Consider the following 23771-nt stretch of genomic DNA (forward strand, 5'->3'; position numbering starts at 1 on the left):
AAGGTAAGTAGAGAAGTGAACGATGAAATCACCATCCTGTCCTTATTTGAATATGTGTCACATTTTCCGGCTGAGTAGCAATTTTTTGTTGCAATTTTTGATAGCCACATTGAATTACATTATAAGGAAGAACAAATCAGAAGCAACACATTAGGAAAGAAGTGTTACAAGAGCACCATAGGTCAGGACAAGAGCTCACAAGCCATGTCTTCATAACCCTAGGCATCTCACCTTGTTTTTTACCTCTCCATCTAAGAAATGAGGCAAAACTAATATTTTTTCTCAACCCACTGTCTTCTGCCTTGAGAGAACTTGACTTTTTTTTCTTTTATGGATCCTTCGGCTTCATGTTTTACTATCTCAATAAATAAATTCTTCCTAAGTTACCTCAATATCACCCTATCCATATCCCATTCTCTCATACTGACTGTAATACTGGATAGCTTGAGGTAAAAACTGACACAGATTTTTGGCATTTCTTCATCATAGCCTTCCCTTATTTTCTACCTGTTCAAGTTCCTGTATAATTTACCTTGAAGTGTTGTCTTATCTTTTTGGTCTTGTTTATAACTCTTTCTTTAAGGTGGTTGCAAGATACATGTGCACATTATGTTAAAGGTCATGGGTCTTATTTGTGACAAGTTCCATTTTAAAGGATAATGAAAATCAAATCTTAGTGTAAAGGCTCATCAAATTTGTAGCAGGATTCCTCAAAGGTTATGCTCCTTGTATCTGAAGTATGATGCCTATTCACTGTATTTCTTCCATAGGTTTAACTTTTATTTAGAAGTGATATGATTTTCTTTTGATATCATCCTCAATATTGAGACCTTAGTACTCTTTTCCACCAGCTTCATTATGCTAATGCTTTTCTTCTTTTCATCCCTGTTATGCAGAAGTATGTCTCCAGGGCCTGACTTTGCAGCCATTGGAGGAAAATCCAGTTTCTATCCTTTTATATGTTATAGTAATGATATGTATCTATAATGTAAACAGAAAAGCTAATGATGACAAAGCAACCCACATACTGACATTTCAACCCCAAACTATTCGAAGTGTTTATTAATACATTCTCTGTGAGATGATATTTGCAAAAGTTGTCTATTTTATCGGTGTCCTGGTATATGCATTCAGGTTCTCAAAATGATCCATAAATTGAAGTCTTAATAAGTCCTTGATCTTCTGACACAGGTGAGATTTTCTTTACTAATATGCTGCAGTTTCTTGTTCTGATGTTGGAGGTAAAGTGTTCCTTTCCTCCTTTTGCTTCTTTGCATGTTCTGATCTCTGATTATTTATAATATTGCATCTTCTTACTGATGACTTTTATTGATTATCTCAATGCTATAGATATCTTCAAGAACATCCTGTTTAGGTAAGTGAGTATTGTCTTCTCTTCGTTTCATAAGTAGATATGCCAGGCATAAAGTGATTGGCACTTCATCTAAAATTTGAGCAGGACCTCAAAATTATTCAAGGAAAATGCCTTTCCATGAGAAATTTTAGATCAACACTTGTTGCAGCAAATTTGTGATTGGAAGAAGAATATCTAGACTCTAACCCTCTGCTTTAACTAGCAATTACTCTTCTTCAGTCCTTTCACTAGCATATACTCTACCACCTATAAAAACCAGCAAATTGTTGTTGCTCTATTTTATTTGATCTATATAATAGATATTGCTCTATTTTATTTCCATTTCAATGCGATTGCTCTTTCTTCGGTGTTCTACATTTTCCTGTAACAAGGTTTAACTAGGATAAGTTGTTGATTGACCTGATATCAGGTGAATTTTAATCAAAAAGTTGAGGTGAGTTTGTGAGACCCTAGTATATCCTGGTGGCACTTCACTCTGTTCCTGTTTGTCTTCTGTTCTCCTTCTGTTTGGAACATATCACGTGTCTTTCAGCTGCTTGGGTGAACTAGGCCAAGAACAGACTTGAAACATTAGTGGGAGTAAGACTGGGTTAGGAGAATATTTTATAGCAATTATGTTATTGAATGGCTCAGAGGTGAGCAGAACTCCAGGGCTCTGAGGAGGTAACAGTCAAACTACAGCAAAGCCAAATTGAGAAGGAGGTGGTGCCTTGAATTTGCAGGGTCAAAACCCCAAACAAATTATGAATACCACTAAAATAGTTTTATTCTCAAAATACACTACTTTTTAAGTCTCAGATCATAGTTGGTTTCGAGCAGCAATTTTGTGTGCACTAATGTTTTACTATTAATAGTAGTATCCCAATCTGGGACATTATCCATCAGGGCAATCTGAAAGGGGAATTTCCAAGAGTCAGGACAGTTCAATATGTGGAGCACATGTGTCAGAAACTGGGCTGCCCCCTTGGCATCTTCAGTAGCTCTAGGTGAAAGGACACGTACCTGCAGCTGATAAGGACTCTGTTGCTTCTGTCATTGTCAGGAATCACTTTGCAGTGGAATTAAAAACACAGGATCCATTGCTTTCATTAAGACTTCATTGGCGGGGATGCTTAATTGTTCAAAAATGAGATGGCTAATAACTAAAATATCGAGATAGAAGATAGATTTTCTTTTTAGTGCTTCTAATGATCAAGAGAAACAGGAACTGCTGTTTGGTACATGGTCACCTGCCAAACATTCTTTTCAGTTTGGATAGTTTCCATTTCTTTTTTTTTTCATGAGAGAGATTCTGGGCACTGGACCTCACTTCAACCAAGCCTTGAGCAGCAGGCAGGGAAGACTGAAGATGATTCTGCTGAGATGGAGATGATGCATTGGGCTGGAGAAGGAGGGGAGAGCAAAGAGGAAGGCAGGCTGGTTTTTTGAAAAAGAGGCTGAAAGATGGTACTACAGCTTCCATGAGAACATGTTAAACCCATTGATAGGAAGATCCAGTTCTTTCTCGAAGACTAGAGAGCTTAAGGAAAAAAAAAACAAAAAAAACTCACAAAAAACCCCAAACCCCCATCCCTCAACACAAACAACCAACCAAAACCAAACCTAAATAACCCACACATGTGACTGCAAGGAGCTGCTCAGGATGTGAAGCAGGGAGGAAATTCTAGGCATCTTTATGGCTGGAGAGGGCCTGAGATCTGGGAGTTGCAAGGCTTGCCAGTATGCCCACTCTTGACCTGCCTCGGAGATCATCCTTGGTACACAACTAGGTTGATACCCTTTTCTCTGTGACAGAATAAAACTAAAGCTGAATAGCTTTTCTCTGTTCATGTGAACAGAAGTAAACACTGCTGAGAAATGCAAAGCTCTTGGGGTGTGTGTGGGAGGGAATAGAGCAGATGATCATCCCCTCCTTCCACAGTAGGCCATGGGGCATCCTAAAGCTCTTGGGTCTGAATGACAGAAGATAGTTTAGGTGTGCACTCCTCCATCCTCAAACTCTTATGTTGCCTAATGTTTTCATTAACCCAGGACGAGCTTTGTTGCAGCTCCTCAAAGAAGGTATGTTGTGTGTCTGGCACTCTGTCTGGGCTCTTGAGGTGTCTTGATCTGCTGTCCTTGGTAAAAGGTCTTTCCCTACAGTGGTATTTCTCTGCAGCTGACTGGCTTCTGAATTGCTACTGCTGTAAAGGCCAGCTTCTCAGGTGTATATGGTGAAAACATGGTTTAGGCTGGGCTTTTCTCCTAGGTCTGAAGCACAACATCTATCCCAGTCCTGGGAAGATGGATTTGTGGCTGGCATGCCAGAGATGTGTGAATGAAAATGGATCTGCTCACTTCTACCAGAGTGTGTGTAGTCATTTTAAAATGCCTGTCTCCCCAAGCCTGACGGTGCCTAGGATGTGATCTCATATAGGTGTGTGATGTCCCCCTCCCTGCATGCTGCTATATCACCACATAGTTTGCAATGGCGTTGTCTGGCTAAGAGACAGAGGAGGAGACAGCCTTACCTCATTGATTGCAGTTTATTGACATTAGGAAATTCATTGTCTGCAAAAGAAGTTGGTAATAATTAAGAGAGTTAATAAATAAGGAATGTGTGTGTACAGATTAGACAGTAAATAACTTACTGGCTTCTTGATTGCCCCAGCATTTTGCTTTTCTCTTCATGCAAGGTGTGAAAAGGGCTGATGGTGGGCAGGGCATGGTAGGATATTCTCACCTGGTGAAGAGATGGTCCCATAAACCTTGCTTTTCCCTCAGGTGCTGGCGTGCGATCCTGAGCCTGTCCCCGGGGCAGGGAGGTTGTTTAATGCTTTTAGTGCCATTTTCCAACAAATGAGAGATGTGTCTAAAAATAGCAACAACCCTTTGCGCTTGCCTTTTTTTAGGCATTTTAAGAAACAGCTGCATCCCTTTGACTGGGAGACAGGGAAGGCGATCTGCTCTTCAAGGTCCTCATTAGCTCCTCTGGGACTGTGGAAGGGCTCCTGGTGCCCTCCCCTCCCCGGCTGCATTTGTTAATTGACCCCTCTTCACACACTTAGTGGCAAGAGAGGTCGTTTCAGAGATGTGTTTTGCTTAATGGGAGCAGGGAAAGGTGTGGTGCTTAAAGAAAATCCCTCTCTTGGCCAGATAAACCCCGGATTTGTCAGCAAGACAATTCTCTTTTGTCTGGTTGCTATTGATGCCTGGATTTGAGGCGGGGGGCTCGGGGGTGCGAGTGTGTGTCTGTATGTACCACTGTGCAAGCTCAGGTTTAGCCATTTGCGTACAGACAATAGCAGCATTATAATTTTTAATTGCAATTTCATTTGATATTCTCTCCCTTTCCCCCACCCCTCTCTCTGTATAATCTGGATCATTGCTCTCTGTAGCTGATTCCGTGGGAGACCAAGCAGAGTGCGTGGGTGCAGAATATAGAAAGCCAGAGCCATAGAATCTGTTATTTGCGTCATTCTAGGAGACGGGGCTGTTTGCCTGACAAATATACAGAATTAATCCTGGTTTTATCAATATCTGTCTTTTGCTACAGTAGCCAAATACAAGTGTAAAGTGGTAGGGGGACTTGCTGCTGGTGTTTTTGTCGCTATGGGGAGGGGGGGGCACGCGGGGAGGGTGACAGGGAAAGGGAGAAAGTAAGGATGCTAAAATGTATTCAGCAACCCCCATGCTGTTTGCCTTACAAATATTCAGAAAACAGGCTTATGTTTCCAAATTGCTTTTCGTTAAAACTGGTAACCACGAGAAGGGGGCTGGAGGGGCGGGGGGGCGAGTGGGGGCTAATGTTCTTGCAAGGTCTGGCTATGCAGATTGCTCTCCCTGCCTGTGCTTCTGCATGGGATATGTGTGTGGTTTTTAAGAAATATCTCCCTGTCCCCAGTCCATATTCCTCCCCACCCCCCCACCCCCCCGCCCCAGCCCCCTCTGGATTTTTGTGCAACTGTGCAGAGAACCGCACTACACAAAATATGGGGCTTGCTAATTAACTCTTTTCCTCGAATTGAAGTGCCTTACTGCAAGCACAAAGCTCCAAGCACAGACATCTTTTATGATGAACTAGAGCCTCTGAAGAGGAGAATCTGAACGTGACGTCAATAGCTGATAACTGACGCAGCCTTGCAAAGGAGTCTCAGGCTGGCTCCTTGCAGCCTGCAAGCCCTAATGATTCTATTTTTTCCCCAGTCCCCCCTCGTAGTGAATTACTAGAACGCAAACACACACACCCCTTTTTTTCATATATGTATTTATAGATCCTTTATTCTCCAAACAAAGGATTTTTTTTAAAGGGGGAAAAAGCAGTGGGTGGGGAGGGGAGATTTTTTTTTAAAAAAAAACAACCCTTCTTGGTGCTGGGTGCAGTTCAGTACATGAAACCATCTCTGTGTCTCGGCAAATCAAGCATCCCTGCCTGAAATCCACATTTGTGCATGATGGCAAACTGGTGCATGGTGGTTGTGTTTTTTCCAAAGCCCACTTTATAAAGACTCCGGAGGAAGACAGACACAATAATGCTTGCAAGGCAACAGGCAGAGAGGCACAGAGACAGACTCAATACAACTGTGGATTAGGGGTTTGTGCAATAGGACAGCATGGAAGGCGGTCAGTTTGGGTCGTTTGCTGTGGGGTTTGTTTGTTTGTTTGTTTTTGTTGTGGATTTTTTTTCTCTGCAATGGTGCACCTAAAGCAAGTGTAGATGGTGTTGCAGAAAGAAGCTGGGGTATGGGGGTGAGTGTTTGGGGGTTGTTGTGTTGTAGGGGGGCAGACTAAATGCACATTTAATGTTTTGGACATAGCGTTCCAGCAAAATGCCTTTGTGTGTGGATTTTTTTCCCCAGTACCTGCTAAAAATAGCATCAGGGTTTTGATCGCGTTCCAGAAATAGACAGAGGGTTGCACTTGTATAAAAAGCGAGCGCGGGTGGAAGAAAACCTGGACATCACCGCAGTATTTTTTTTCCAACTCCTGTCTGGAAATTAATTGTTGGATTCTCCCCCCCCCCCCCCCCCCCCCCCTTTCCCCCTCCTCCCCTCCCTCCCCTAACCGAGGAGTTCCCGTTCGGGTAAGTAGTGATCTTTCCTGTGCATGATGCAGAGAGTGGCTGTGAGTCTTGTCTTTATTTTATGCATGCCTGGATTATATTTTCCTTCCGTTCTACTTTTCCTCTAAAGCGAGAGGGGTATACTCGTCTACATAATGAATTTGGTGCATGCCCGGAGCTCAGACAGAGGGAATTCTTGCAGAAAGGGGAATCACCCTGTCGGTAAATCTCTGAATCAATAGCGAGCTGCAACTCTCTCTCTCTCTCTGTCGGCGCTGTTGAGCCCCTCTCCCTGCCCGCCCCCCCCTCTATTTTCGCCCTCCGCGGGGGGAGAGGCAGAGCCGGCGGCGGGGCCGGGGGCGCGGGCGCTCCCCGCAGGGCGGCCGCCGGGAGCTGTCCGCGCCCCGGTGCTGAACCCGCCGCCGCTCCGCCGTCGCCGCCGCCACGGGCGGGGGTCGGTCCCGGCCCCGGTGCCCGCCGGGCGGGGGCCGCGCTGCGCCGCCCGCAGCGCCGCTCCCGCGGAGGCTTCCCCGCAGCCGCTCCTCCGCCCGGCGCCGCCTGCCCTTCCCGCCCGTGCGTTTGAAAGAGCCTGTACCTGATGATGGTGCTCCGCAAAATAAGAGGCTATAGGTTGCTTTATTTGGACTCACCCCTTCTCCTCCCACCTCATTTTTCCCCTCTAAGTGCTCACACTTTCTGCAGATCGTGTGTGTGCGAGCGTCTGTTTTTATTATTGCTCGTCCTTCGCGTCCTTAGTCATACCCTCACCAGAAGAGTTGGTGGAATGACTGAATTAGAGGAGAAGTAGCGGGGGATTGTTGTGGTGTGTACGGAGTAGCTATGTAGGGTTACCTCGGTGCTGCAACCACCCGTCACCCCCTCACCGCTTCTGAGAGCCGGGGAGATTCTCGCTAGGCTACCAGCATGCAGGTTCGCAGGCATTCCGGCTAGCAAAGGCATGTCATCAGATTGCATTAAAAGAGACAAGGAAACACCGTCTGGCACTCACATGCACCACCGCGTTATCCCGGACAATGGTATTCCCTCCGAAACCGCCGTGAAAGGGGGCTTAGCCGCAGACTCAGACCTGCAAAGGATGGAAACGCACGAGGCAGACAATAGCCAAGGAAGGAGCTTCCCCCGGAGCACGTTTAGCCATAGCCTCGCAGTAAAAGCAAGCTTAGAAAATGGTGCACCTACCACACAAAGCCCAGCAACAATTGCGGATCCTGCAGACAATGGCATGATGCAGCCATGAACATCAGTATAGCACAGTACACTGGGCTGGGGTGAGAGCACCTCCTGGCCAAGACCGCATGCAATGGCTCTAATCTAGGCATACAAAAGACATAATTTCTTGCAATTAATCAAACACCAGCGTCTGAATTCACAGCACGGTACTCCACCCACGGCTCCTTTTAATGTCTAAACCGTCCCTTCCCCGAGCTTGCGTGGTCGTATTTACAAGCGGACCAGATATCTATTTTTTTGGTTGCTTTTTTAAAGCAAGAAAAAAATCCCCCTACAACACGTGTAGCCAATCGTTGCAACTCTTAATATATCTCTACAAAACAGGCATTAAAAACAAGAAATGCCCTCCTTCCTCGCCCCCTCCCTCGCCTTCCCAGCCCTCCCCTCCTAGATCGTTGCCTCACTTGACACAATGCATAAGATTACCCTTAACTGGATCCTATTAAATAATTCAATGGTGGCGGTGTAATTTTGGTTGGAAACTGCACGGATTTCCAAGTCGTGACTGTAAAAGTGAGTAATGTGCTCTGGCTGCGTCATGGCTCCAGTCACAGATGGTTCCAAACTGAGGAGAAATCGTGACTTCGACTTGAGACGTCCCCTCTCCATGAAAAGACCATCCAATCACAACGGCGTCGGGGGGCAGCCGGACTCCGCGGAGCTCGCTTTCTCCTTGCTCTCCCGTCCGTGTGTGTGTGTGTGCGCGTGTGTGTGCCCGTGTGCCCGTGCCTGCGCGCGTGTGTGTATAAAATCCTCAACAAGTTGCAGAAGGGGTAGGGAGAGGAGGGGTTAATCCTGGGGAATCTTCTGCACCTAGTGAGATCGTGACCCTCCCACACAATACAGTAACTTATATACACACCTGAAGGAAGGGACGCTTTGCTTTTGGGCTTTCCAAAAAAAAACCAAACAAAAAACAAACCACCAAAAAAACACCAAAACACTGTTGGTGATGGTTGCACCCCGCGCGGGACTCCCCGGAGCGGCCAGGGACGCGCCCCGCCAGGTAAGTGCTGGAGGTTTTCAAACTTCTGCTGCCTGCGCTGCCCCGGCCGCCCTGCCCGTCCTGCCTGCGCTCCGCTCCGCTCCGCTCCGTCGCGCCGCTGCCGCTGGTCTCGCCGGGGGCTCGGGAGGCGCGGGGTGTCGTGCCGCCCGGCGGGCAGGAGCGTCGGGAGGGAGCTGCGGCCGTGCGGGATGGGACGCGCGCGGGGGCGTCACGCGTGGGTTTCCCGTGCCGCTCGCGCGGGACCCTTTGCCGCCGCGGGGCAGTGGTGGAACTGCAAGTTCTGGAGTTCGGGCCGGGATGCGAGTCCCCTCGGTCCCCTGCGGGTCTCCGCCCCAGCTTGTTCGGGATCCCGGCGGGCGGCCGGGCCGCGACGCGGACGTGTTTGCCTTGTTCCCGTTGCCGCCGGGCACTGGCGGGGCCTCTGGCTCCCCTCGGGCTTTCAGGAGAAGACCTCTGGAGTTCAGTGACACGTCCTGGAAACTTTTAGAAAGCGGGTGTCCTCGGCGGTGGCGGGTGGCTCGGCGCTCAGGACGGCGCCTAGGAGCGGAGGGGAGGGGACGTCCCGCGTCCCCCGCCGACCCGGAAGGGTCGCCCCTCGGGTCTGGCTGGCTCCCCGCGCTGAGGCGGGGAGAGCAGGGGAGAAGGCAGCGGCAGGTCCTCGTGTCCCCGGCTGCCCGCCGCGAGGTGGCGGGCGGCCTGGGGCGCCCCCGCCGGGGGGACCAGGGGCTCTGCGCCCGGGGTAGCCCGCGGCGGGGCTGGTCCTTAGCTTAACGGCGCCCCTTTGGCAGAGGATTCCCGGAGAGGGGATCGGGGAGCGGCAGAAGCGAGAAGGGATCTAGGCTGGCCCAGCCACACTCTTAGACGTGCGTTTGTCGCGGATTTGGCGACTAATTGAACATGGAGAGGGCCTTTTTTTCCTCTTTTTTTTTTTATTTTTTTTTCTTCCCCCATCCTTCTTTCCATCCATCCATCCATCCTTCCCTCCCGCTCTTCTCTCCTCTCCTCTCCCCCTTTCGGGAAAAAAAGGAAAAAAAAAAAAAAAAAAAGGAGGAAAAAAAAAAAAAAAAAAAGCCGAGCGAGGCAGTGTGAGGCGCCCTCTGATTGGTGGGTGACGATTTTAGCCCGCACCAATGAGAGGCCCGCCTGCTCTCTATTTATTTAGCGCTCAGGGGGGAGAGTTTTCTCTTTACGCAGCGCCCGTGCCCAGCGTCGGAGCCTCCGCGCGGAGCGGGGCCGCGGACACGCCGCGCTCCGCCACGCTCCCGCGGCCCCGCGCCGCCGGCCCCGCCGCGGGAGGGGGGGGGTGGCGGGACACCCCTCCTTTTCTCTCAGCGCCGCCTCGCCCCGGCGGGGTCCTGGGTTTCGGAGCGGGACTTGGCGGAGATGGGGGGTGGGGACCCGGCGTGGCGGGGGACGGCGGAGCCGATCGCCCGTGGGTCGTGTGGATGTTATGGTGGCAGCCGGATGGATGGATGTAGGAAGCCGCGGGAGACTTTGTCCTTCGCGAATCTTTTTGCGGTCTGGGCTTGCTGTACATAACTACCTACCCGGGAAGCCCTTACCCCAAAAAGCATTCGCGGAGGGCGCATTCGCCGAAGGAGCAGCAGCTGCGATCGCCGAGCCTTGGACTTATCTAGACTCTCTGGGCTTCTATTATTAATTCCTGGCACCTTTCCTTTTCTCCCGTCCACCCCCCCCCCCCAACCCCCCTTCCTCTGTGAGTGTATATATGTGTCTCTAGATATATATGTAGTGAGAGAAATAAACACCCTTTCCCTCCTTTCCTACTCCGCTTGGTCCCTCAGACGTCCAAATATTCCCCGTCGCCTAGTAGCCTAACTTTTTAATCGACTTTTGCCTAAAGGAGCAAATCACACGTTTATTTGGATAACTGTATTGTATTTTTTATTTTATTAATGGAAAAATAAAAATAGAATTAAAACTTCCTAAAAGTTCTCCTATCCTCACCTCCCCCCCACCCCCGACCCCCACTCCTTCCAGGGCATAGCCGTGATTGAAAATATGGGTGTCCTAGTTGATCGAGATTAATTCATAAAAAAAAAAAAAAAAAAAAAAAAAATCAGAGCGATTCATTAAATGCTCTGTAATCGTGAGCCTCGGTTTATTTCGAGGTGGGGAGGGTGGGATTTACTGGGATCGCCCCATAAATAATAGGGAGGGAGGAGGAGGAGGGGGAGGTGCACGGATCCGCCGCGGTTTGGGGGAGACCCCAGTTAGCAGGAGATGCACCATGGAAGCGCTTGCCAAAGGCGCCTCCCTCCCCCCTGCCCACTTCCAACCTGATTTTAAGCAACTTGCAGTCCGGTGATATCTCCAATCACTCTTTCCGCAAAAACTAGTGCCCCTAAAAAGGGTAAAAAAGGCAGAATCCGAGGGAAAACCCAGCCGAGGCGATGCTTTTGGACGAGGTGATTGCAAGCGAGCAAAGCAGCATCAGCACCAGCTCTGTGGTTCTGAAACTGCCTTGTGCATGCACACAGCACTGAGAGCATCTCAGGCAGGAGTTAGGGAAGCTGCATTTTCCCTCTCTTTGCTGTAATTACCAGCACGGATTCTGTGGGCAAGAAATAAATAGCAAAGAGAAATCCTCCCTGCCTGCCGCCCCCCAAAAGAAGGAGCGATTAAGCGCAGATCTGTCCGTGCAGATCAGCCTCGTGAAAGAGACAAGATCTAAGCAGCAAGTTGGTAGCAGAGTGGCCGCTTGACGCAACAGAGGGGCCTATGGTTCGCCCGGCTGTAAAATAAAAAGGAGGTGGGGGTGCGATTTAATGTCTCAGCTGTTAGAAAATACAAGGGATCTCCCATCTGTCCCCCCCCCGCCCCCCCCCCCCCCCCCAGCGGCACGGAGGGAGATCCGGCTGAGAAAGGGCTGATCTTGCATTTCAGGGAAGCCTGCATTGGAGAGATCGGGTGAAGACCACAGTCTAAAAGTTAGTATTTCTCGAGAGATAAAAGATATTTTGAAGATTTGCTCGCACTTTAGAAAAGAGTAAAAGGCCGACTAAGGGACAAGTGAGGAAAGAAAGCAAAGCAAAAGCACCTCGTTGCTCCCCTCCCTCCTTTCCTTCTTGCTCAGGACACGTAGCTTGAGCACTAGCTGGCTTCATGAAAACAAAGGTGGAAGGGTCACAATATCTTTTAAGTAGACTCGCATTTTCATAATTATTTATCCTCTTCTATTTAGAGGAAAAAAAAGACGTTTGTACTTTCCGGTCGCCAGCAAACATCTTTACGGGGGTTTTATTCATGTGAGCATATTCTAAAGGGAGAGACCAGGTAGAGAGAACTTGGGAAAAAAAAGAAGAGAGATGTGATAAGAGGGATAAGGCTAAAAAAACATCATCTCTGTTCCTTGCCTACTGTCGTCCCTCAAGAGGATGGAAACCTGGAGAGATCTGGGGGGGCAGCTCAGGCTCAAGGGGAAATCCGAGCCACGGTGGTGCAGCTCCCCGTCTCTTTACCTTGCCAGCCAACTGTTGCTGCCATGCTCAGGGCTGCGGCCGCTGCGGGCGGAGCGGGAGCCGCTCCCTTCTGCTGGGGGGCTGCCCCTGGCCGGGCTCCACGGCGGCCGCAGCTCCACAGGGCGCCTCTCTCCAGCCGCCCTGCCCCTCTCCCTGCCCTGCCCCTCTCCCTGCCCTCGCTCCTCTCGGGTTCCTATCGGCTGCAGGACACTTGGACACGTCGGGCGGTCCGGGCCGCTGCCGCACCCGACCGGGCACCCACCCCCGGCAGCCCCTCCGGGCTGCCCCGGGGAAGCCCTGGCCCTCTCTTCCTGCCGTCGGGCTCTTGTCCGGCCCTGCCAAGGCGCGTCCCGGGCTGGCCTCGCCTCCCCCGACGTGCTGTGCCGGGTCTGGGCCTGAGGCAGCTGCAGGGGCTCCTCTCTGATACTCTGTGTGTGTGTCTATATGTGTGTGTGTATCCCCACGGGTGATAGGGACGTCCGGGTGGGGCTGTGAGCCAGTCTCCGCTCCCCTCGACGCTTCAGGGCAATCCGCAGCCAGGTGAGCCGGGGAGGAGCGGAGACCCCTGCGGGAGCCACTCCGCTGCCATTAACCCTCGTCTCCCTCTGCCTTTCCCCGCAGGTGCGGCCGCGCCGTCGAGGCCGAAGGCGCCGCGGGAGCATCGAGGGCGGCAGGCAGGTGAGAGAAGCGACGGGCTTTCCCCATACCCCCGGGATTTCCTCACACGGGGACCCCTCGAAAGGCAGGGAACCCTTCGGGTTCCCGGCTGCTGCCGTTCCCTCAGACCCGGCGCTGGTTACAGCCAGGCTTGGCCTAACACAGCACTAGGCCACAGCTGCCCACGGACCCCCAGCACCGACAGGGCCCCAGGCAGCACCTGCTGCCCCCAGGCACAGGTAACAACCTCATCCCACATGGCAGAAAGCCCAGGATGGTGGAAGGGAGGTCAGGGCATTGAAACAGGGGGCAGATCCACGTAAAAGTTCATACAAATTATGTATAAACAGGCCGTCGAGTTGATTTCTAGTGAAACCTGACGTCTTAGGAAGGTGGGGAAGGAAAAAAAAGTTAGTGAACATTGCCTGAAATCTCCTTACATCTTTCATCTTTCCTTCTTCATTCACCAGTTAATACTCTTCCACTTCATGGTTAAATGCATTGTCCGATATTTGCAGTTCTCGTAGTTTTTGTCTGGTAGATTTCTTTCTTTTTTTCTTCTTTTTGTTTTAACCCACCACCCTTGAGACAGATAGTACAAATTACTGTCTACCACTACAATCGTGAGGTAGAAAACTGAGAGGCAAATTAATTGATAGCACATGTTTTAAAAGCAAAAGGACCCTCCCAGTAAAACAACCGAACATCCTTGTTTCAGTCAGGTTTAGCCATTGTCCCCTGCTGTTTCCAGACGTGGCAATTTTAGAGAAAGACAAAGTACGTTCCAGTTATAAAATGAAAAGTTTACAGATAAGTAACTATAGAAAAGTCTTTTTATATTTTGAATTTTAAATTCATTTTTCATATTTTAAATTTTAAATTCATTTCACGAGTAAATGAAATACATAGGAGGGAGTTTTGCAAGAAGTCCATTTTTATCTTTTTGTTTTGGCATCTAATTTCTTGATGGACATTATGTACCCACAGATTGCAGTGGACGATTTGCTGTAAAACAACAAGAATGTCTTCCTTCAGAAAGCTGCTATTGTGGGCAGACGTCTTCAGAGGTTAGGAGATCCTAACCTGCCACCTGACTTACATCAAACACTCTGTTAGGACCCATAAAGCTTAGCAGTGCTTTACTGGTATCAGCTTGTTTGCAACCAAAGTAGACAAACTCTGCTTACTTTAAGATATGAAAGAAAAGCAGCTTCTTGTAGCCAAAGACTGGTAAGGCCTGCTACAGCCTCGAGTACATGCAACTCCTAGACCAGCATTTAATCTCCCCCAAAAGAGGATGTATCAAATACTAAACTAGTACTGCTCTTGAGGTTTCTTAAAAGGTCAAGGCATACATTGCTAGGAGCGAGGGGTCAGTGCATGTTAATTTATGTCTGTTACTACACTTAACACAATTATATAAAGGCTAAGGGCCTATGAATAGAATTGCTGCTTAAGGCCTCTGAGCCTCCTGTATTCCTGTCAGTTAAGGGCTGAGAAATACCTCCAACCATCTGTAAAAAATTGCTTTGTGAATATGGGCCTCATGAAATAATGATTTAACACTCTTACCCCACCCTCCTTCTACCCTCCTCTCCCCCAGTTTTTATTAGTGTTTGAGTCTTTTACAGATCATCTGCACATCAGTTCTCATTCTTCCTCTTTTAGATGTGTTACCACAAATATATTTAGCTATAATATTTGCATTAGCTGTAGTATGCTGCCATCTCATTTCTGGATATAGAGATTGCTCTTATAAAGGACTCATGTAAATTACCTTTTATTTGTATTATTATATTTTCAGACAAGTTGTGTAGTGGTTGTTTTTCACGTAACTTTCAGTAACTCTCAGGCCTTGTTGAAACACTACATGTTTTTAAATATATATCTAAAGGGGCTTTTCCTATAAATTAAAATACATATCTTTCAGCTTTTCTACTACGGAGCAGGTTAATATGGTTGATGTCATGTTGTTGCCCCCGCCCCGTCCTCCCCCTCCCCCCAAAAAAAGGACAACAAGTTATTATATCTCTTTCTTTTTCTGAAATATTTTGTGGGAACTAATTATGGAATACTAAATAGGGTTTGTTGACTCACTGGCAGCGTCCACAGGAGCATGTTTTGTCAAAATGTTCCCAGTGTCGTCGCCACTAGTTTAGCATGACCAGTGGAAGTGCCCTGATAAGCAGTTATGCAGGTAGTGGTGCTTGCAGCATGCTTAGTTGATGCTACGTTTGTCTGACGAGAGAGAAACCCCAATGAAGCCTAATTAGCAGTAGAAATGGTAGGAAAGGTTGGCAGATTTATGGTACTGCAGACGTGATATGTAGTCTGGGGGAAAATACAGGATGTAGACTTACCAAGTTCAGAGAGGAGCACTGCAGCAGCCAAACTTAGTCTGAAATGTCACAATGCTGTTTCTGTTTATGTTTGTAAATATAATCCATTTCCATTTGTAAATATAACCAGAAAAGAGCAGCATTGTCCATGGACTTTGTTTAGAGCAGGGAGAAGCTGCACCTTATTTAAAATACATTCAGTTTTCTGTGTAAGTGACCAAGTACTGTTCAGAACAGCACACACAGGCACAGGGTTGGCTGCATGCGTGCACAAAAAATACATATGCATGTGGATATAAAATGGATTTTTTTTCTAGCACTTTGCTTTAATTTTGGATAGTCAAGCTCCTTAATTTGTAGAAGAGAGTTACAAAAGTAGTCCCTGTGAAATTCAAAGTTTCCACTTAAATTAAGAAGCACTACCCGTGTTTTGTAGCATATTTGATGCTGTTGTTCAGATGCGTTTGGAAGGATGATACAAGATGCTTTATTAATTTTTCTGTGTGCACATGGAAAAATGCATCATGGTAGTAGCATGACATGAGTCTCATTTCTAATACATCTTTAGTCTCTGCAGAACCTCTCTGGGGTTAGTAGACACCATCTACTCCACGTGGCCATGGTCCAAACTCCAGCACAGCTCAAGTGCTTCCCATGACCCACGTTCCTGTCCATGTGCAGGTAGTCACGGGCTGAGCCATAAGTGTGGTGGCAAGGACGTGCATTCGGGCACTGGTGCTACCTGATGGTCACCAGGATGCAGCATTAACTTCTGCAGGAGAAAAGAGATGATTGCCTCGAGTCGAGCCAGAGATGAAATGTGACTCCTGTGTTTGTCAATAAGCTTAGGTGTTTCTAGTGCTAATGTCTAGGTACCACGTTGTTCTCTTCCAGGCAGGCATAGATGGGAGACGTGAGAGGAAAAGGGAGGTGAATTTAATTTTCTGTTTATTTTATTAGAGGATTCCCTCATCCCCAAAAATCGTTGCCTGAATTTGGCAAAGCCATGCTCTCCCATTGCAGCAGCTCTGTCTCCCGAGAGGTGGCCAGGCTGTCTTCTGAAGTTGCCCCCTTTGCTCACCAGTGGAGATATTGAAGGGCTATTGTCACCTTCTCCCCACAGCTGAAAGTGGGCAAGCAGTTTTTTAAAAAGGGCTCAGAAAATTGTGAGTTTCTAGGCCGAGAGCATAATAAACAATTTACTAAGAATAAATTCAGGGTGTGCCCTGAAAAAGGTGTTCCATCATGCCTTATTTTCAGCAAGCTATAAGTAAATAGCATGGAATAATGCCATGCTAAATAATGAAAGCTATCATGGGCTTCTGCCCGAGTGGACAAGGTTCATCTGCCTGGGAAACCTGAAAATTCTCAATTTGTGTGCAAACCTCTCTGAAAAGGGGAGTTGCAAAAAAAATTTCTTCTGAGAATTTGATTGTTTTAAATGATGCCTTTTCAAAATGACTGCATGGTTGAAGGAAAAAAATGGAAAGCAGTGGGACATTGCCACGGAGAAATTATATCTTTTTTAAAGAATGTGATTATTCCATTTTTGTTCTCTTCAAATTATCTGCCCTCATGTGACTGTTTATACCAGAGGGGTGTGGGAGGCAGAAAGCACTGCCGAATCAAGGCCCACCACACCCTTGAGTTTATAGCTTACTGAGGGAAATAAGGTTATTTTCCAACGGAGGAATTGGGACAAGCAGTGGGAAAACATGTGCTGTTGTTCACCTCGTCACAGCACAGTCCCAGCTGTACAGATGTAAGTCAGCCCATGCAGGTGTCCACCCTCACTGCAAACAGGAGGGAAAGGAGGAAGAGAGGGCATTTGACCTTGCACTGAGTGGATGGCACATAGTGTCCACTCTGGAAAAAACATCAGCATTTCCTGGGAGAGGAGTAAGGACAAAAAAGACTGGTTAATTAGGAGAAGGGCCGAGGAGAAGTGGCCAGCAGCCATGACGTGATCAGTTATTTAGCCTCAATATATAGAATACATAGCAGTGTTAATATAACAGAAGTACTGTGAGCTGAAAACACCTAAACAAAGACACAAAAGCCAACACAGAAACTTCTTAATGTCTTTGTCTTTCTGGAAAGTCTGGCTGGGTGACTCAATAAAATTCTGCATGTCTGGTGTAGCTGCCCTTGTCCTTAGTGACAAGCTGATGCCAGGTCTCTATCACTTTCTGGTTTCCTTTTTAAATCTCTTTAATTATATTGTTATATTTTAGTTATTTTTTTCAGCATTATGTTCATATGCTCTGTTTTGTCACGTTAAAAATAGCCAATGATTTAAGAAAAGACCTATTTGTCTGCTAAGAGGATGTGAAAAATCTTGACATACCTGTTAGAAGTTCCTAGCTGTGCCAATATGTTTGCCAGTTTTGATGTGAACGTGTACTCATTGCTAATTTGCTGTTTGTTGATCCATCTCCAGTGCAAGGATGGTGCAGTGAGGGGTTCCCTGCCTGGGCACAGTTCTCAGCCTTTGTCATAGATCTGCTCCTGTGGCCTCTCACTCCTCAGAGAGTCTCCAGCCCATGAGTCCCAAGTGTAAGGCCAGGAACAATTCATGATTGGAAAAGAAATTGTATTTCTTCTCAAAGAGGTAGAAAGAGAGGGACAGGTGACATTACTTTTGGGGGGTGCTGTTTTTTGACAATATATTTGGTAACTCTCTTTTCCTTCCAAATCAGGATTTATGAAGCCAAAAAAGAAACAAATTAGCAGAATGACAGGTAGGCTTTAAAAAAAAGACCTGTCCACTGTTGGTTCCCAGACTCATCCTCGTCAAAGCAACACTTCTCAGTCACTCTCCTTACCCTCACAGGAACATCTGCTGGGGAAGCATGATATGGCACAGGTAGAGAAATTACTAAATGCAGCTCATGATGGGAACATGGAAAGACAGTTTCCATTTTTCCTCTTTCGACCCTCCCCCCTTTTATTATATTTTTTTAAATTTCCTGGTTTTCCCTTTTTTTTATTTCATTGTTTCTTCTTCTCTGTCCCGACTCAGGCACATGCACACTGTCTCTCTGTTTTCCTTCCGTTGTGTTTCCCAGATTTTCACCCACCTCCACGGACACCTGTTCCTGGAAAGGGCCCTCGGCTGATTCCTCTCCTACACTGCTCCTCCCACCTTGTTTCCAAACAATGCACACAGGATGAGTGCTCCTGGTGAACACAGGAGGTGAAAATTTGGAGCCGGGGCAGAAGGTAGAAGAGTGAGCCTGAGCAGCCAGTTTAACAGATAGGATCAGTAGCTGGCTTGGCCACTGTTTTTGGGCACTTGGATGTTTTCAATGTTCATCACAGATGCCGAGTGTGCAGACATCAAGGCCTGTCAGTGTAAGTGTGAGAAATATTTCCCTCACGTGCTGAGTTTGGTGTTAGGGTTCCTCACCTGAATTACTCTGTAGGTAAATTGGAGAGGTGTGTGCTGCTGTGCCTGTTGCACAGGGCTGATGGGGACTTTGCAGGCAGTTTAGAAATGGATTATCCATCTGCAGAATGTTGCAGACGAGGATGGAAGTTACAGGGCATAGAGCAGGGCACATGCTCACTGCTTTATGACAAGGTGGGGCCAGAAAGGATGGGAAGGAAGAATCCATTACAACAAAAATAGGATTTATTGGCATGTGTTACACATTTTTATATAGAGTTTTGTAATTAACTGTGTGTGTGTACCTGCATGTTTTTATCATGCAGTTGTAGCAAAATGCCAACCTAACTGAACCAAATTAAGAAAAACAGGAGCAATAGAAAAACCCCAACTTTACAATACTGCTTTCTACTCTGAACTGTTCGAGTCCATATACTGGCAGGCCTCCCACACCTTCATCTCTGGGCTTTATTAGAGGTTGAAGGACTCGTGTACAGCGTGACTTAAAAAAACAGGGTGCCAAGTCATGCAGCTGTAACATTTGGGAGCTCTGCTCATCAGGCTTGCAGTATAAGGAACATTATGTTGAAGACTGACCCTCAAAGTAATCTTGAAGGATCTATGGCAATGACTTTTTAAAGTCTCATGTTTTTCTTTTAAAAAAAATTTAGAAGCTTGTTTGTGAAAAAGAAAAGAAAAAAACCTCTACTTTTTGTGTTAAAATTAAATTAAAACATTTTATAGTTATCATTAAAAACTAAAAGCAACTGATTTTTATTACTACATGATAGCAAGGAGGCTATATGGCTAGAACAGAAAGAAAATGATTGCTCTTTTAGGTTGTTGGGTTTTTTTTACTGGCCAAATTGAATGAAATGCAACAATAAAGAGCCTACAAAAGGGGAAATCAGGATTTCCCCTTTTGTTTGTTTGTTTTTTTAGTTTCTCCAAGTGCTTTCTGGTTTTGCTCTTAAAAAAAATTAATATCAGAAGCCACGATATTTTTACATAATAATTTTAAATTTACGCAATAATTTTAACTTATTAAAACAATTATAACAAGGTGCTTTCTTTGCTACTTCTTTATTTTTTCTTACCCAGTACTTGGGAATATATGAGTCTTTGTATGTGCATGGATAGATGTGTATGTGCACATATCCTCAAATACAGGTACATGCAAATCCATAGTAGAAGTAAAAAAGGAAAAATGTGATCCCTTTCTTGATAGGTATAAGTTTTGCAAAAAATTGAAGATGGGTTACTGATCCAGAGGTTTTAATGTACATTAAAAAAATTAGAGTTCACTTCATAAATATTTACTAACTTTTTAAAGGCCTATTCAGTATTAATTCTATTGCAGTATAGGGCTGACTATTTTATTATATCACAGTTTATGGAGTCAAGGACATTTTTAAAAATAATGGTTATTGACCAGTAACTGTCTACATTTCTGCAACTTCCATTCAGGTATTTTTTTAACACCCATTTTAACTATTTAGTAAAGAAAATATTTTCTGGCTGTTTGCATTTACCAGCAGTCTGTTGCAACTCAAAGCTTGGTACATAGCTTAAAAGCCCAGCAGCTTTTTCTTGAGAAAAGTAACTTCATACTGATCCAGCAAGGGCTTTCCTCCTCCAAGCAGACTTCTAACAGGACTTAGCCTGACCACAACAGGGCTCCTCACAGCAGTAAATGCTGCAAAGAGATGCAGATGCTTGCAGGGAAAGGCCTTTTGTTTTGCACTACTGCATCTGAGATTTTTTTTTTTCCTCTTCCTTTTCACAATGGGTAAAAATATCTGGCTTGTGTTGAAAATCAAGTTCTTGTTGAATTGTGCTTTACTTTTAATTGTCCAGTTACAGAAGTGGGTTAAAGACCTTGCAGCCCCCCCAAAGTGGTCTCTGTGAATGTCTATTTTTTTGTCAGTTTGAACAATTTCCATAAGATGCAGTTCTGGCATTGTGTGATTGACTATCTGTTCCCATGCTTGGTAAACCTATTAGCAATAGATATTCTGGCTTTATTAATTCACTGCTCCATGCTACATCTACTTCAAGGCAGAGGGACTATTCAAAGCCTGAGAAGAATATTTGGGTTTCTAGGTCCTTTCTGATTAGGTTGTCAAGATAAAAAAGTAGGGGTATTTTCTTTTATTATTTTTTTTTTATTTTTAATATTTTTTTTTTAATACCACTAACAATTATTGCCTGGCAACTGAACAGAGATCTTCCAAACTTGTATCACACAAACTATTTCTACCTTGCTTGTTTCCTTCTCTGATTATTCATAGCCATACTAAGCCTTTCTCAATGTAATGGGCTTTAAAAGTATATGTATAATGCAGCTCCCAAATTGAGAATGGAGATCCTGCAGTTTAGCATTCAGTAAACAAAATGTTACCAAGTCCTGTCATGCCAATAGCTTTAAAGATTCCCAAATGAACATGAGTGCAGAAACCCTTGTAACCTGCTATACTCTATCTTTTTGCATAATACCTTCATTTACTTTCCCATATGGTTCGTGAGATTATGGAGTCAGTTCTGCTCCTACAGTGAGGCCATTAGAAAAACTCCTTTAGACTTGTATGCAAAAAGTACTTGTTCAAGAGTGATAATTTCTTATTCTGAAGTTATTTCACTTCTTTTTTTGAGGGATATTCATCACTTTCATTTATTTTTTCAGTTGATATATATTTCTGTACAGTAGAAACTCATGGTTTAGGTATTTTAATTCTGCCTAAATTTAGGCAGATATTACATGCAAGAAAAAACATATTGGAAAAAAACCCAGAAAATTCTGATGAGGTTGAAATGGAAGAAAACATTGTTCTGCATAAAGTAACATTGCATTTAATCTTTATTTTTTCTTTTCAGATTAATGTGAGTGTTGTGATGTATAAAACTCCATGGTCTGTCTGCTACCTGCCCCCACATTGTCTGACACCCATGTAAGCCACTGGTACCACATAAGCATGTCCCCCTGTACTCCCCATACTCCATAGGTGAAATTTTAGCTAACAGTTTATCAGTTAAATAATAGTCATTGCTTTTCACTCTTAGTAACTAAATGAGTCTCTCAGTTCATTCTTTTTAGAGGAATTTCTTGTATAGGTTTGAACTAGTAGACTGTATGTAGAGGACTAGGTTTATGTGCATATATGTAGGCATATGTGCATTAAGAATACAGGAAAAATATAGCAACTTAAAATAACAAATTGAATCAAATTAATCTGTCCTTTACAAATTTGTTTTTAAGGCATTTGGTTAGAATCATAGAATATTAATTTGTTCATGAAACTGCAGTATAGTTCTCCTATTTAGTGAAACAGCTATGCTGGAGAGGGATTTCACAGCTGCTTTGAAAACAGGTGTTTGGTCATACCTGTCTACAAAGTGCATACCTAGTCCTTACTGAGTGTAACAAAATCTGATCCAAATCCCACTGAAATTAGGGGCTGTTTTTTAAATGACTAGGAATTGCATCAGTCCATTCAGTAGCCTTGTTTTTGGGAGGGTAACAGCTGTCAGGATTTCTGTGTGTGTGTGTGTTCACGTGTAGCTGTGTAAATTTTATTCATGTGTCAACATGTAGAAAAAAACTATGTTTTGTGTAGTTTTAATGTGTCTTTGTGAATGTGTTAGGTAGGCACATGACCATAAGGTAGTACGTGGGAAGAGTTGTGTTGCAGTGGTCTCTTATTTATGTACAAGTATTTTTTATTTTTTTTTTTTAGTATCTAGGGGATAGCCATCATCTCACCTTCAACAGGAAAAATGGCAAATTAATTTTTGCTAGGATTTTTCCATTTTAATTTGTCCTTGAAGGTCAAAATTGTTTTGGTGATCACTTTATGTCACGACTTTTATTTGGAAACAGACTGTAATGTCTTTGGCACAGGGACTGAGAAGTTAAGAGCACATATCTGAAGTGTTAACTTCTAACACATCAGAAGAGTTTGGGTTTTTTGCCCCACTCCATAGTGGTAAAGCAAATATGGGCCAATACCTGCTAACTTCATTATTCACATTTTCTTAACCAAGTCCACATGCTTAATTACAGAGCTAAAAATAGTGTTTTCTTTGATAGGTGACTGTAGTATCTGTGTGTAATGCATTGCAGTAAGTAATTGTTCTTTGATTTACAGTGGGGTTTTTTTTGTATTGACTTGCCTTTCCTGCTGCCTAGTTTAGGAGCCTAACCTCAGACAAGCAAGTTTGAAAATTTTGGCCATTATTTTCTAACCTTATAGATGGTCCCCAAACTATATAGCATTTATTTCTTTGTTAGCTTTAAGAATAAATGAGATACCTTTCAGATATCAGAAAGCAGTAACCACAATTAGGTCTGATGGAGTTTTGGGAAAAGATGGCAAGAAGGAAACAAGTCAGCTTGTTCTCTGACATTTCTAGCAGCCCTGAACGGTATGGAATTTGAGTAACAGAAACTCAGTGGAGTGAATAGAAGATTTTGGATCTAAGGGCATTCAGAACAATGCAAATTGTGCTAATAGAACACGATGAAATGGGAGCATTTGGTCATCTAAGCATCAACCTAAGGTGAAGCCCGTACGTGCAGTCAGTCCCCCTCTCCTTTAGTCCAGCAGACACGGGAGGCTGTGGCAGCCTGTCAGGCTGGGTGAGTGGGCAGGAGAGGGGACCTGCACCACCCTGCTGGGGACACCTGTGCCTCTGCCACCACACAGTGCTCTGCTGCTCTACCCACTGCCCTGCCACAACACTAGCTCAGCCCATTAGAAAATCTGGATCAAAATAAAAATGGAATGTATTTGGGCCTGACCTTTTGTCCCGAACAGTTTTTAACTTTAGAGGGTTTTAGTCTTGTAAACAGGCAGGTGTGTGGCATGTGAGAAGTCCCTTGGAGCTGTGGTGACCAATACTGGTCAGCTGAGACAGCAGCCTGCCTCAGTACCTGCTGTGTCAAGGATTGAGCTAATCTGTCTAGTGAGGATCAACAAAAATGAAGCAAACTATATGCTAAAAAGAAAAGTTAAACATCAAAAAGATAGCAAAAGTACTTGGGGGCTCTTTTTGAAATTAAAAGTTCTGGATGCATGATAAATGCAGGTGTGACTTCTTATTTGAAGGAATATTTTAACAGCTTTGTTTTATTTATTCTAAAGTTCAGTAATGTTGTAATGGAGACCTTGAAGATGTTTTTAAGTAGTTGCTTTAGAAGTACATTTGCCTAGCATGAGTAAGCTGTAGTGAAAG

General features: G+C 45.2%; 2 long non-coding RNA genes across 2 annotated transcripts; both read right to left on the minus strand.

Annotated features, from left to right (window-relative positions):
• Positions 1-1087: 1087 nt before the first annotated feature.
• On the minus strand, positions 1088-5218 carry LOC148223301 (uncharacterized). The gene is made up of 2 exons (XR_015804414.1): positions 3886-5218; positions 1088-2894 (listed from the first exon to the last, which is right to left on the minus strand). It is a non-coding gene; the product is annotated as an uncharacterized LOC148223301 (long non-coding RNA).
• Positions 5219-7033: 1815 nt separating this feature from the next.
• LOC148223302 (uncharacterized) lies at positions 7034-8700 on the minus strand. The gene is made up of 2 exons (XR_015804413.1): positions 8094-8700; positions 7034-7748 (listed from the first exon to the last, which is right to left on the minus strand). It is a non-coding gene; the product is annotated as an uncharacterized LOC148223302 (long non-coding RNA).
• Between the last annotated feature and the right edge of the window lie 15071 nt (positions 8701-23771).

This window comes from Sturnus vulgaris, chromosome 6, assembly GCF_052056855.1.
Source record: "Sturnus vulgaris isolate bStuVul1 chromosome 6, bStuVul1.hap1, whole genome shotgun sequence".
Taxonomy (NCBI): Eukaryota; Metazoa; Chordata; class Aves; order Passeriformes; family Sturnidae; genus Sturnus; species Sturnus vulgaris.